This window comes from Castor canadensis, chromosome 7 (genome assembly GCF_047511655.1).
Source record: "Castor canadensis chromosome 7, mCasCan1.hap1v2, whole genome shotgun sequence".
NCBI lineage: Eukaryota > Metazoa > Chordata > Mammalia > Rodentia > Castoridae > Castor > Castor canadensis.
Genome location: NC_133392.1, coordinates 33,968,017 through 33,981,722, shown reverse-complemented (window position 1 = coordinate 33,981,722; position 13,706 = coordinate 33,968,017). Strand labels below are relative to the sequence as shown.

At 42.9% G+C, this 13,706-nt stretch overlaps 1 long non-coding RNA gene across 2 annotated transcripts; it reads right to left on the bottom strand.

Moving 5' to 3' along the window:
• Positions 1 to 4,896: 4,896 nt before the first annotated feature.
• On the bottom strand, positions 4,897 to 12,046 carry LOC141424772 (uncharacterized). Of its 2 annotated transcripts, none has more exons than XR_012449675.1 (3): positions 11,417 to 12,046; positions 11,136 to 11,213; positions 4,897 to 9,760 (listed from the first exon to the last, which is right to left on the bottom strand). It is a non-coding gene; the product is annotated as an uncharacterized lncRNA (long non-coding RNA). The 2 variants fall into 2 exon arrangements; XR_012449676.1 differs by having other exon boundaries at positions 4,897 to 6,131.
• Between the last annotated feature and the right edge of the window lie 1,660 nt (positions 12,047 to 13,706).

The following is a 13,706-nucleotide window of genomic DNA, read 5'->3' as shown; positions in this document are numbered from 1 at the left end:
CTGGTTGACACAAAGAAACTCAACAACACCCCATTTGCCAGTGAAGTTGCATCTGTGCCTTGCTCACTGCAGCTCTGCTTCATTCCTGTCTGAAGAAGAGTAGTGTCTGGCTGCTACTTAGTTGTCACCAAATGTCTCTTCCTTTGAGGCTTCAGCCACCTCCTTTTCCCATGAAGGATGTCTTCACTCACATCTTTGTCACATATATTCCTTCCCTCTAGATCCAAGAAATGCGTATTCTCCATTCTGTAATTTTCTGATCCCTAGTGCTCTGTACCAGTGATACTGACCACACGAAGTGCTAATATATATATATAATGCTCAGTTTTAATATGTTGTCACTGGAAAACAGTGAAAAGATTAGTATATGAGAATTAAGATTCATGTCTCCTCTGCTTTTTCTTAATAATAAGAGTTATTAATAGCTGGACCTATTCTACAACTTTCCTTTTTTGTGCATTATTCTGATAAGAAATTAAGGAAAATAGTAACCAAAGAACCTGCTTTCACATGATGATAAGCATAGAGAATATGAAGGGAAGGATAATATAAATCTCCTTGACTATCAATCAGTGATAATGAAGGTATAGATTTGAAACAAAGGAATGTCCAGTAACAGTTCCATCCTGTAGGGGAATATTGTGAGAATGAGACATAAAAAGGAATAAACATTAAGGTTAGCACTCATAACCCTGCATAACCTACATTGTTTACAATTCAATATCCAACTAAAAATCAAATATATATTTATACTTTCATATTTTGAATCATAAGTTCTGTGTTATTCTTAATATGTTCTGAGTGTTATCTTCCTCTCCCTTCAAGAACAAAAGTCCAAGAAAGCATCCACTTTTCTATTATTTTTCTACTTTCAACTCATTCTTTTATACTCAATATAAGTGTGGTGGCAATTGAACTCTATGGCCCTGAAGATGGTACCACATCTAATCTCCAGAACACAGTGTATGTCACATATGACTTCAATTCAATTCAAGTTATCATTATCCCTTCCTTCTGCCATGAAATGTGTTATATGAGAAGGGGCATCACTCATTCCACTTCTTCATCTTCTCTTCCAGAGGAAGCCCTTTTGTCAGGCACTGTCAAGAGTTATTGTCATGCAGTATATTAGAGTCTACGTACACTTATGTAACTGTACATATGAGTGCATAGATATATATTCATACATAATATTTACTGAATATACATACATTGTGTATGGGATAAAATATGAATCTTTATAAAATTGGACTCATACTACATATATTTTGTTGTTTTTTTAATTTATTTTGTATTTCTATTGTTATGCTGGGTGGGGGTACATTGTGGCACTTACAAAAGTTCTTACAATGTATCAAATATATCATACATGTTTTGTATATGATGTGACTTTTTCTACTAAACAAAAGGTCAGAAAGACCCTTAAGACGAAAGAAACATAGGATGTGATTTATCAGGTTTAAAGTAAACTAATTTTAACTGATACACGAAAGACCCTTAAGATGAAAGAAACATAGGATGTGATTTATCAGGTTTAAAGTAAACTAATTTTAACTGATACATAAAAATATAGAACTATATATATTTATGGGGTATGATAAGATATTTTGATACATATATTGCTTAATATTTGTATCAGGTTAAATATATTCATATCCTTAATTGTTCATCATTTCTTTGTCGCAAAAAAAAATTCAAAACACTTTCTACTATATTTTGAAGATACACACATTTTTTATCAAGCTACCCTACTGTGCATGCACACCAGAATTTCTTATACCAATTTAACTCTAACTTAGTACCAATTAATCAACCTTTCTCATTTTCTTCTATACCTCTCAAGCTTTGACAAGTCAGTATACTCTCAATTTCTATGAGTTCACTTTTTAAATACATATTCCACATGAATGACATAATCCAGCAATTGTCTATTTATGCCTACCTAATTACATGTAACATAATGATTTCCACTTTCACATATGTCACAAGCATTACTACATTTATACAGCTGGATAGTATTCTATTATGTACATGTACCACATTATCTTATCCATTTATCAGCACATGGACACTCCAGTTTGCATTTTTGAGGTGTAGTGAAAAACTGCAGTACAATTCAACATGCTGATTTGAGTTCCTTTTGATATCTATAAGCATTGGCATTAATGGATCATATGGTAGCTCTGTCTTTAATTTTTAAGGAACTTAGAGATTATTTTCCAAACTTGCTATGCTAATTTGTATTCCCACCAGCATGTGCAAGAGTTCCCATTTCTCCACATCCTTGCCACCACTTATTACCTATTGTATTTTTTAGAGTAACCATTCTTACTGCGATTAGATGATATCTACTGCTCTTTTTATTAATGCTTCCATGATGATTTTTAGAACTACTATTTTAGCACTAGATGGTGCCCTAAGTTCAGTCCTCTGTTGGAGTGTATTACTATTTCAAAACAGCTGTTATCCAAGCCCAAGTTCTCATTCATATTTGCTGTTATTCAGCATGAAACAGAGGAGTACCCAAAGAGGGCAGACATTCCTGCAAGTCTCTCTGAGGCTTGGAAAGGCCTAGATACCTTGTCCATAATCATCAGTCTGTGGTCAGGCACTGTAGGATACTGCCTGGCTCTAGGAAGAAGCATCATGAGAGATTATTAGCTCCAAATTTGAAGCTAAAACTTGGTGTCAACCTCCATTTTCTTCCCCAGGAGAGACAGTTACTTTCTGTGTTTTACTTAGGGTTTGGTGAGGAATATTGTGGAAGTCATGCCAGCTCTAACACACAGGTGTTTCAACCATTAGCCCACAGTCAAACAGTAAGATAGGACCAAGATTAATACAGCTGTGTGATGCTGACTGCTGAGGTGAATTTATGCCTCATGACTACTGGAAGCAGCCGCATGTGATGCTGACTAGAAAAGAAGTCTGATAGATAGGAGCCATGTGTCACCTGATGCCATCAGGCATTGGCCTGGGAATAGCAGCTATTAGTATCTGGCCATGTTAGGTTTCATCACCATGACACTAGTTCCAAGGAAGTCTTGTGTTTCCTGCCCTGGTTTATGCCTAGCAAATGAAGTATTCTCCCACACCATGCTGCCCAAGATTGTGATGTAAAGGCAGCTTACTGCCACCAAGGGAGCCACTAGTTCTGTCAATGTCTTAGTCTCATTGCCACAAGTATCTCCAAGGATGGAAGTGATGCAGACCATAATATAAATCTGTGCCATTTAAGCACAAGTCTTCACCTAATATTGTGGTAGGTGTAGCTCTACAAGCTCTACAAGTTTGATCTACAAGCTCTGGACTAAGCATAGAGACTTGTTTTCTCTTTGTTGCTGGACTTCCCTGACTTTGGCCCAACACTGAGATCCAACACAAAATCCTGTTCTAAGTTTTGAACTCTGCTCCCAAGGAAGTGGCTTCTTACTCTCTTTTGGTGCCAGAATTTGGAAGAGGGATAGTGGTGTTAATTCCTAGGCTGCCAGGACAAAACACTTCAAGAGATTTAATACAAGCCTCTTAGTACACACAAAGGGGCAAGATTCATGGAGCTCTACAAACCAAGGGGTTTCATCATTGTCTATCTGGTGTTATATTCATGTCCAAGAATGGAAATAATTATTTTTACTTCATTCAAGACGGAAATATCTCTATTCCTGCTGCCTGTCTTGTACTTTGGGAGAGTTGATACAAGAAAGTCATTCCATCTTACCGTCCTTAGTATGTCTTTTTTTATTATTATCCTAAAATCAGGCACTATGGTATTTCATCTGGTTTTCTTAGGACTTGTGAATGTAGTATAGGTCACAAATATGAATACAATCTAATGTATCTCTGGGGAAATCTCCCTGGAAGATATTACTCACTCGTCTTCTTGCTCTATCCTTCAAATTTTCATCCTTCTTTGTTTACCTTCTCCCTCCATCTTAAAAATTTAAGTATGAATCCACTATAGGTGCAAGCAACTTAGGTATCTACGGTACTATTGATAAAGCTATGTTCATGTTACTTGTAAGATACATCTCGGATTGAAAGGATAAACCTGAAGAGGATTAACTTGGGGTGACCTACAATACTCTGGACAGGGAAAACCAGGTATTCACAGAGAGGAGTGGCTGAGCATCGTACCTCACTTCTTGAGCAGATTATCAGAACCTCCATGCTGATGGTTACTTCACTTAAGGTTTTACAAATGAAACAAGGCAATGACTAGGGCATGTTTTGTGGCATTCAGGTATCAGGTACCACTGCTTCAGTAAATTGGGAGGACTCTGATGTAGAGAATGAGGCAACCAGGAAAGGGGATTGACAGCAACGCTGGGTGAAAAGGGAATTACTAGTGTTTCATACCAACTGGCTGAAGTCATTCTACTCTACAGAGATATATATGCTAGTTATTCAAGGAAAGGCTACTGCATCTATCCCAGTTCATATGAGAGTGTTTTTAACCCTTTAGAAGCCACAGTGGTGGATGAGTGTGGACCATTGGGTGTTTCCTTCTTGCATTGCAGCTCACATATCTTGGAAGTTGGAGCTAGGTCTCTTGACAGCCACAGCAAAACTGAGGGCTCCTTCACACTAGGGGTCAGGCCTGGGGGGCTTGACAATTGTGCCCACAAAAAGTGCTACACCTCTTTTGAACTGGAGTGAGATGGAGTCTCAATATAGTTTTGTTTTGCATTTCCTTCATGGCCAAGGATATTGAGAATTTCTTCATATGTTTATTGGTCATTTGAACTTTTAGAGCCACTTGCACATCCATGTTGATTGTAGCATTATTTACAATAATCAAGCTTTAGAAGCAGAATAGATGCCTCAAAACTGATGAATTGATTAGTAAAAGGTGGTATATATATATATATATATAATATATATATATACAATGGAGTTTAATTCAGCAATAAAAAAGAATGAAATTATGTTGTTTGCAGGTAAATGAACGGAACTGGAGAGCTTCATGTTAAGTGAAGTAAGCTAGGCTCAAGAAATTAAAGGTTTCATGTTTTCCTTCATATGTGGAAGCTAGACTTATAAGTTAAGTGTATATAAAGAAACATGTATGATCATAAATATACACACATATATGTATATATATATATATATATACACATATAGTGAGAATGAGAACAAAATTCTGTTTGTGAGTCTGTCTGAGGTGATTATGGGAGGAGAAAGGTAAAAATAATGTTAGAGAATGAAAAATATTGAAATAACCCATCTATATATGAATATAATATAATGCACTATACAGTAAGCTGTTCAATATTAGGGGAGCATGGTGATAGAGAATGAGTAACAGGGGAGAGGTAGTTAATTTGATTGAAGAACAATATATACAAGCCTAAAGTACCAAGGCCAAATTCCCTAGGACTACGAATATACATTTTTTTAAAAAAATAAAGGGCAGGATGGAAAAATAGATCTTTTCTGAGAATGGGTACTAGTGGGAGGTGGGTGGGCACAAGGAAGGGGGGGATGATGGTGTATATGATGGATGTGTTTTGTATCAATATATGAAAATAGAAGAATGAAACCTCCTAAGAAGATTGTTCTAAGAAAGAATTGTTCTAAGAAGGTGGTGTAAGGAGCTGCTGAATAAAGATCACTCCACATGTGGAAAAGAAAGATTTATTACAGGCTGCTGGGCTGCCCCTCAGGTTCAGGGTGCAGCAGCTTGGCTGAAATGAGTAGTGGGCTTTGTAGGAGGGGCCAAACCATGGGGGAGGGAGAGAGAGTCTCTGGTCTCCAATTATCTGTGATAACCAGATGGAACAGGTAGACATGTCTGGCTAGTTGGGTAACTGGAAGTTCCTGAGATTTTGTAAGCAGAGAAACAAGCAGAAAAACAAGCAGGGGAGTTTGGCAAGCAGCCATAAATCAGGGGGTCTGGTTTTGGTATTAGCGTCAGGACCTTCCACCTGCCCCAAGAATGCCAGGGACCTAACATGCCAGCCTTTTGTTGGTATTATGGGTGCCAATTGATCTAGCTGCTTCGTGCTGAGTGGAGGCATCGTTGGGGAGGAAGGTTAGCTGGAATTTGGAGATTTGTGAGGTCCCCAAGAGTGGAGGCTGACAGTTTTTCCCAGGCTTCATTTGCAGACAAGGCCAATTATTGGTAAGTTCACCTATGGCAGAAAATTGAGAGCCAGATGAGGACAAAGAACTTATGTAGGAGAGGAAGAGGGAGAGAGTTTGCAGGAGAGGCATAGCTGTGTGGGGCCCAGTGGTACACAAGAGTACTCATCCTTTGTTGTAGTGGAAGTGAAGTGGTGGGCAATGTTTTATCCTTAAGAGGTGCTGCCACTGGGGGATCCCATTGAGCTTGACACTGGTGGACCTTGTGAGGATGACCAGATGAAGTCTGATCCACCAAGGTCCCAACAGAGAGGATCAAAGATCCTTGAGGAGAACAAGATCCCATGGTTTAACAGAAGTTGTTATGGGACCCTCTGAGGGGTGCAGCAAGATCTGGTCCACATGTTGTCTGAGAAGTTCCCTGAGAAGATTAAGGTAAAGCAGATAGTCAGCCAAAGGAGTAGGGTCTGTTGGAGGCAAGTTTCCTAAGAGAAATGGGCAGCCATACATTATTTCAAAGGGGCTCAAGAAGGAAGGGCTTGGGGGTGGCCCTGATGTGGGCCAAAGCTAAGGGCAAGAGCTGAGTCCAGGGTAAGTGGAGCTCAATGGAGAGCTTTTTTAGATTTTTTTTTTTATTATTCCATTTATTCTCTCTACTTTTCCTGATGATTGAGGGTGATAAGGGATATGTAGGTTCCAGGCCATTCCCAGGGTAGAGGAGACAATTTGGGTCACCTTTGAAATGAAGGCTGGACCATTATCAGATTGCAAAGTCCAAGGCAACCCAAAGCAGGGGATAATGTCATTGATTAAGTGGGTAGACACTATGTCTGCTGACTCGCCCATAGTAGGAAAAGCATCAACCCATCCAGAAAAAATGTCAACCAGGGTTAATAAATATTTAAGTTTTTTATTAGCTGGCATATAGGTAAAGTCAATCTGCCAGTCTTCCCCTGGTATGGCGCCCCAGACCTGGTGAGCAGAGAAGGAAGGGGGTGGTCTCAGGCCACCCTGGGAGGAAACCTGGGCACAGGTGGGGCACTCTTGTGTAATCTTTTTTATGAAAGATGGGAGAGAAGGATGAAAGAATAAGGGTTGAAGAAAGTGGAGAATGGCTTAGCACCAATATGAAGGGTTTTGTGAATGACCCTTAGAACCCCCTCTGCTTGTGCATTGGGGAGAACATGTTTTCCATTTAAAAGGAACCATCCTTGTGAGCCTGGCATGGCTTCTAGATTTATAAGTCTATTTTTCTCTTCTGATGTATAAGTAGGGTTTATCTTAGGAGTAGTTATGAAAAGTGCCATGGGGGGGTGGGGGTCTGAGCACTACCCCTTTCTGCCTTTCTGTCAGCAAAGGCGTTGCCTTCAGCAGTCTCTGTAGTTTCTGGTTGGTATCCCTTGCAATGGATTCCTGCTACTTTTGTGGGAAGGTAAGAGGCTTTTAGCAGTTTAAGAATTAGAGGCCCATTGGTGATGGGTGTGCCCTTTGTGGTGAGAAAGCCCCTTTCCTCCCAGAGGGCAGCATAATGGTGTATAATGTGGTAAGCATATTTAGAGTCAGTAAAGATGTTGGCTGTCTTACACTCATCTAAGGTGAGGGCTCTAGTTAGGGCAATCAGTTCTGCCTTTTGAGAGGTGGTACCCCATGGGAGAGGACTGGACTCAATAACATTTGTGAGGGACACTATGGCATAGCCTGCTCATCCAGTGAGGAACTGCCATCTATAAACCAAGAAATGTGGGGGTTGGGCAGAGGTGAGCTTGATAGGTGGGGTTGACAGCAAGTTAGAGTCCCTAAGGATTCCAGGCAAGAGTGCTCCAGGGGTGTGACATCAGGAAGTAGGGTGGCAGGATTAAGAGGAGGGCAGGCTTGTAAAGTAACATTGGGGTTTTCTATAAAAGTGAGATGGAGGAGTTGTAGTCTTGAGAGAGACAGGTTGGAAAGGAAGTGGTGAGACAAGAGGTCAGTCAGCCAGTGGGGGGACAGGACAGTGGTGGGCTTCCCAAAAGTGAGTTTGGAGGATTCCTGAGTTAATAGGGCCACTGCAGCCAAAGCACACAGGCAAGGCTGCCAGCCCTTGACAACAGGGTCAAGCTGTTTGGATAAGTAGGCTACAGGGGCAAAGGTGGAACCCTTCATTTGTCCTAACACTTCCAATGCCATTCCTCCTCTCTCGGTGACATATAGCTTGAAAGGGTCACCTAAGTTTGGGAGAGAGAGAGCAGGGACCTGGAGGAGGGCTTGCTGAAGTTAGAGAAAGGGAGTTTTGATAGGTTTGGCCAGATCAATAGGCTCAGTTAGAGGGCCCCTTGCAGCCTCATATAGGGGCTGGGCCAAGAGGGCAAAGTTGGGAATCCAGGTCCTGAGATCACCAGCCAGTCCCAGGAAGGAAGGTCCATCCCCTTTTGTAGAGGGGACCATCAATAACCTGATGTGGGCCTTCTGGTCTACTGTAATCTGTCTGGAGGTCGGTGTTAGAAGGACCCCAGGTATTTAACCTGTGGTAGGGAAAGCTGAGCCTTGGAAGGTGAAATTCGACAGCCCTTTTGTGCTAGAAAGTTGAGTAGTAAGGCAGTGTGGTCCTGAGAGCAGGTAAGGATGGGGCTACAGAGAAGGAGATCATCAACATATTGGAGCAGAGTACTGGGTTGAAGGTCATGTGAGGATAAGTCCCATGCCAGAGCCTGGCCAAAGAAGTGGGGGCTACCCCTGAAGCCCTGGGGAAGGACTGTCCAGGTGAGTTGTTGTGCTAGCCCTGAGGCTGGGTCCTCCCATGTAAATGCAAAGTGATTGTGACAATCAGGGTGAAGGGGGGTAGTGAAGAAAGCATCCTTAAGATGAAGGACAGAAAAATAAGAGGGATCTGAAGGAATACGAAATAATAGTGTATAGGGGTTGGTACCACAGAATGGGTGGGAGGCACAGCTGAGTTAACAACTCTCAGGTCCTGAACCAGTCTGTATGAGCCATCAGGTTTTAGGACAGGTAGAATGGGGGTGTTACATGGGGAGTGGGTGGGTTTAAGAATCTTCTTGTCTAGGAGTTTGTCAATGAGGGGCTTTAGACCCCACCTATGTTTTAGGGAGATGGGATATTGTGGCCTGTTTGGGTGAGATTTAGGATCTTTTAGATATATTTTATTTGGTGAGTGGTGGGAAGTGACAGAAGGGGAGGAGATATCCCAGACTATTGGATTTACTATATCAGGAGGCAGAGGGAGAGAGTTTGGAGCAGATGAGAGAGGGCAATTAGTAAGTACCATTAGGAAAAGGACATGGGACTGGTCTTGAGTAGTGAATGGGGTTAAAAAGGAGAAGGTGAAATGAAGTTTGGAGAGAAGATCCCTTCCCAACAATGGAGTGGGGCACAAGGGCAGGATAAGGAATGAATGTGTAAAGGGGACATCTGATAAGTAACAAGAGAGTGGGCCAGTAGTTTTTAGCCAGTGGAGGACACCATCTACTCCCACCACGGAGATCTGTGAAGGATAAAGCTAACCCAAAAAGTTAGGTAGCACCAAATAACTGGCCCCTGTGTCCAGCAGGAATGAGACTGGCCTACCTGCTACTTGGATGGCTACCCTGGGCTTCTCTGAAGTGATCTTGAAGGGGGCTGAGGTCCCAGGACTGAATCAGTCTTCTGCCACCAGGCTCAAGAGATCTGTGAGGCCTTCACTCTGTTGAGAGTGGGAGTGGGAGACTGACCTACCTTGCAGAGACAAAGAGGGGCAGTCAATCTCCCAGTGTCTATTCTGGCCACATCGTGGATAGGGTCCTGGCAGCAGGCAAGGTGAAAGGCAGTTTCTTGCCCAATGTCCCATCTGGTTGTACTTGAAGCAGGCCCCTGGGGGCGTGCATTGTTGTCCAGCCCGTCTTGGAGTTGGAGGAGGTGGCCTCAGGGCACCTGCCAAGAGCTGGGCCTTTTGCTGGCATCGTGCTTTGTCTCAGTTATTAAATACCTTAAATGCCATTTTCACAAAATCTCCCTGGGGGGGTTGAGGGCCTTCCTCTGCCTCTTTAAGCTTTCTTTGAATGTCAGGGAAGGATTGGGAAATAAAATGAGAGTTGAGAATAATTATTCCATACTTGGAAGATGGGTCTCATGCCAAGTCATATCATATGCTTGGGTTAGGTATTTAAATTCTTTAATATAGGAGGCTAAGTCATTAGAGAAGGAGCCAAGTCTCTTTTCAATTTGAGAAAGATCAGTCATGGAAAAGGGTACATGAACTCTGATAATGTCTTCAGCTTCTGACACCTCCCAGAGTGGGTAGAGATGGGCTGGGCATGCTTGGGAGGAGGTATGGGAGTGGGTATGGAATGTGGGTAGAAAGGAGAAGGGTGAGGGTGTAGCAGCGGCTGGGGGCAAGTCCAATGGTGTTGGCTTCTGGGGAGCTGATGGCTCAGGATCAATTGTGACCACTGTGGAAGGGGAATAGGGTGACGGATGTTTGGGAGAGCCAGCGGGGGTGGAAGAAAGGGGGTCTGAGTCATGGGAAGATAGGGTGAGAGAAGAGATTGATGTAGAGGACTGGCAGGAGGAGTTGAGACATGAACAGACAGAGCCCGTGAGATCACAAATAAGAGAAGAATCTTCTGAAGACTCTTCTCCACTCTTCAGTGGGAGGGAGAAACACAGACTTTGAGGGGGGTTTGTCACTGGCAAGGAGGATTTGAACAGTGTTACAAGATTGAAGCAGGGAGGGTTGAGAGCAGACAGAAAGAAAAGCTGCGACAAAGGGAATTTTGGATCACTTGCCATTGTGATGGCAGAAATTGTCAAGATCTAGAAGTGTGTGAAAATCAGTTGCTTAGGTTTTATATCGTCTTGGAGACCAAGGGGAGGGTGTGGAGAAGGCATCCCAGTGGACACGTCTAATGTAGAGTGTGTGGTCCCCATATGTAGAAGGAAAAAAAGGATAGAGAGAGAGGGAGAGAGAGAGAGAGAGAGAGAGAGAGCATAAGGCAGGTGCCTTAGTAAGTTTACTCTTCAGGCCAATATAGATCTATATAGATCAATATAGATCTAGGTCAAGATCTAGCCTCCCTTACCTGACTCAGGCAAGGAGAGCAGAATTGTCCAATTGCCATTTGGTCAAAGTGAGCTGGAGGGGCTGTTGAGATCTCACCCTAGGTAGAGGAAAGGAAAACAGAGAGGGAGAGCAAGAGAGAGAGAGAGTGAGAGAGTGAGAAATAGGGGAAAGTGTCACCCGAACAGGTTCCCAAGGGCAGGCGTCCATGGCCGGGGTTGCCAACATAGAAAATGACCAGCCAGTTAGCCAGGCATCCCCATGCTAAGCAGAGGGGTGCCCCTGCGGGCATAGGAGGCATACCTGGAGCAGTGCTATGACTACCAGACCAGACAGAGCAGGCAGCCCTGAGGAGGGTGACACCAAGTCTGAGGAGAAGAGTAGGTCAGGTGGAGAGCAGTGGAAGAGAGGCTAATGATGGACAGGAAAGCCGGTTAGGCAGTAAGTTCCAAAATCCACAGTCAGAGGCATGTGGGGTCCATTCATCAGTCTGGGTCCAGGAGAGGGCAGGACACGAAGGCCAAGGGACCAGCTCCAGGCTGGAGCATCCTGTTAACTTCTCTCAGGTTTCAGCACCAGATGTAAGGAACTGCCAAATAAAGACCACACCATGTGTGGAAAAAGAAAGATTTATTACAGAATGCTGGGCTGCCCCTCACGTTCAGGGTGCAGCAGCTTGGCTGAAAAGAGTAGTGGGCTTTGTAGGAGAGGCCAAGCCATGGGGGAGGGAGAGAGAGTCTCTGCTCTCTGATTATCTGTCATCAACAGATGGAACAGGTAGTGGGCTTTGTAGGAGGGGCCAAGCCATGGGGGAGGGAGAGAGAGTCTCTGCTCTCTGATTATCTGTCATCAACAGATGGAACAGGTAGACATGCCTGGCTAGTTGAGTAAGTAGAAATTCCTGAGATTTTGTTTTTTTTTTTTTTTTCATTTTTCTTTTATTATTCATATGTGCATACAAGGCTTGGTTCATTTCTCCCCCCTGCCCCCACCCCCTCCCTTACCACCCACTCCACCCCCTCCTGCTCCCCCCCCTCAATACCCAGCAGAAACTATTTTGCCCTTATCTCTAATTTTGTTGTAGAGAGAGTATAAGCAATAATAGGAAGGAACAAGGGGTTTTGCTGGTTGAGATAAGGATAGCTATACAGAGCATTGACTCACATTGATTTCCTGTGCATGGGTGTTACCTTCTAGGTTAATTCTTTTTGATCTAACCTTTTCTCTAGTACCTGTTCCCCTTTTCCTATTGGCCTCAGTTGCTTTAAGGTATCTGCTTTAGTTTCTCTGCATTAAGGGCAACAAATGCTAGCTAGTTTTTTAGGTGTCTTACCTATCCTCACCCCTCCCTTGTGTGCTCTCGCTTTTATCATGTGCTCATAGTCCAATCCCCTTGTTGTGTTTGCCCTTGATCTAATGTCCACATATGAGGGAGAACATACGATTTTTGGTTTTTTGAGCCAGGCTAACCTCACTCAGAATGATGTTCTCCAATTCCATCCATTTACCAGCGAATGATAACATTTCGTTCTTCTTCATGGCTGCATAAAATTCCATTGTGTATAGATACCACATTTTCTTAATCCATTCGTCTGTGCTGGGGCATCTTGGCTGTTTCCATAACTTGGCTATTGTGAATAGTGCCGCATTCCTGAGATTTTGTAAGCAGGGAAACAAGCAGGGGAGTTTGGCAAGCAGTCATAAATCAGAGCATCTGATTTCAGTGCTAACCTCGGTACCTTCCACCCACCCCAAAAATGCCAGGGACCTAACAGTAGGGAGGGGGGAAGAAGGAGAATGATGGAAGGGGTAAATCCAACTAAGATACATTGTAAGCACATATGTAAATATCACAATGTATCCCCTTGTACAATTATTACATGTTAAAATTATTTTTAAAAGGTCTTACAGCTCTCATGCTCTGGAGCTTGGGGAAGAAAAACTAGGCAGTTCTCAGCAGTTACAAGGGTTAGTACTACCCCTACAGCAGGTGGCCAACTGACCACTGTTCACACTGATGCCACTTCTACTAATGTTCCCATAATAGCAGGAGCTGCTTATTGGTCTGCTGCTTCTCATGCCAGGATGAGTCAAGCCAGCCCACCACTGCTATCACCTCCATCACTGCTTATTCTCTTCTTTCTTTGTGTCATCCACTCATATGCACTATGAATAATTAAAATCAAAACTAGAGAAAACACTACCTAAGAGAGGTCTTTATTGGACCAAATGTCGCAACATGAAGGGACAGCACAAGGTGTATCATGAATGACTCACACAGTGAGGAAAAAAGCTTACTTATATTGCCAGAAAGAGGGTGTAAAAAGGAAGTCTGCACCAATCAGTGCAAGTCACCTCATGCAAATGAAAGACTGTTTCCACCAATCATGGCACAGTCCCTGTCTTTCAACAATTATAGCAGTCCCTATGCAAATGAATGACTGTGTTCCTACCATTCCCAGTTCTTCTACTGGACCACCATTCTCCCCTTCAAGTCTGGAAGGAAGTAGTTTCCAGTTTTCTATGTTCCAATGATTTTGAAGGCAAAAAGTACAAATTCAAGACATTTGCTAGGGTAGTGCCTTCAGAGACA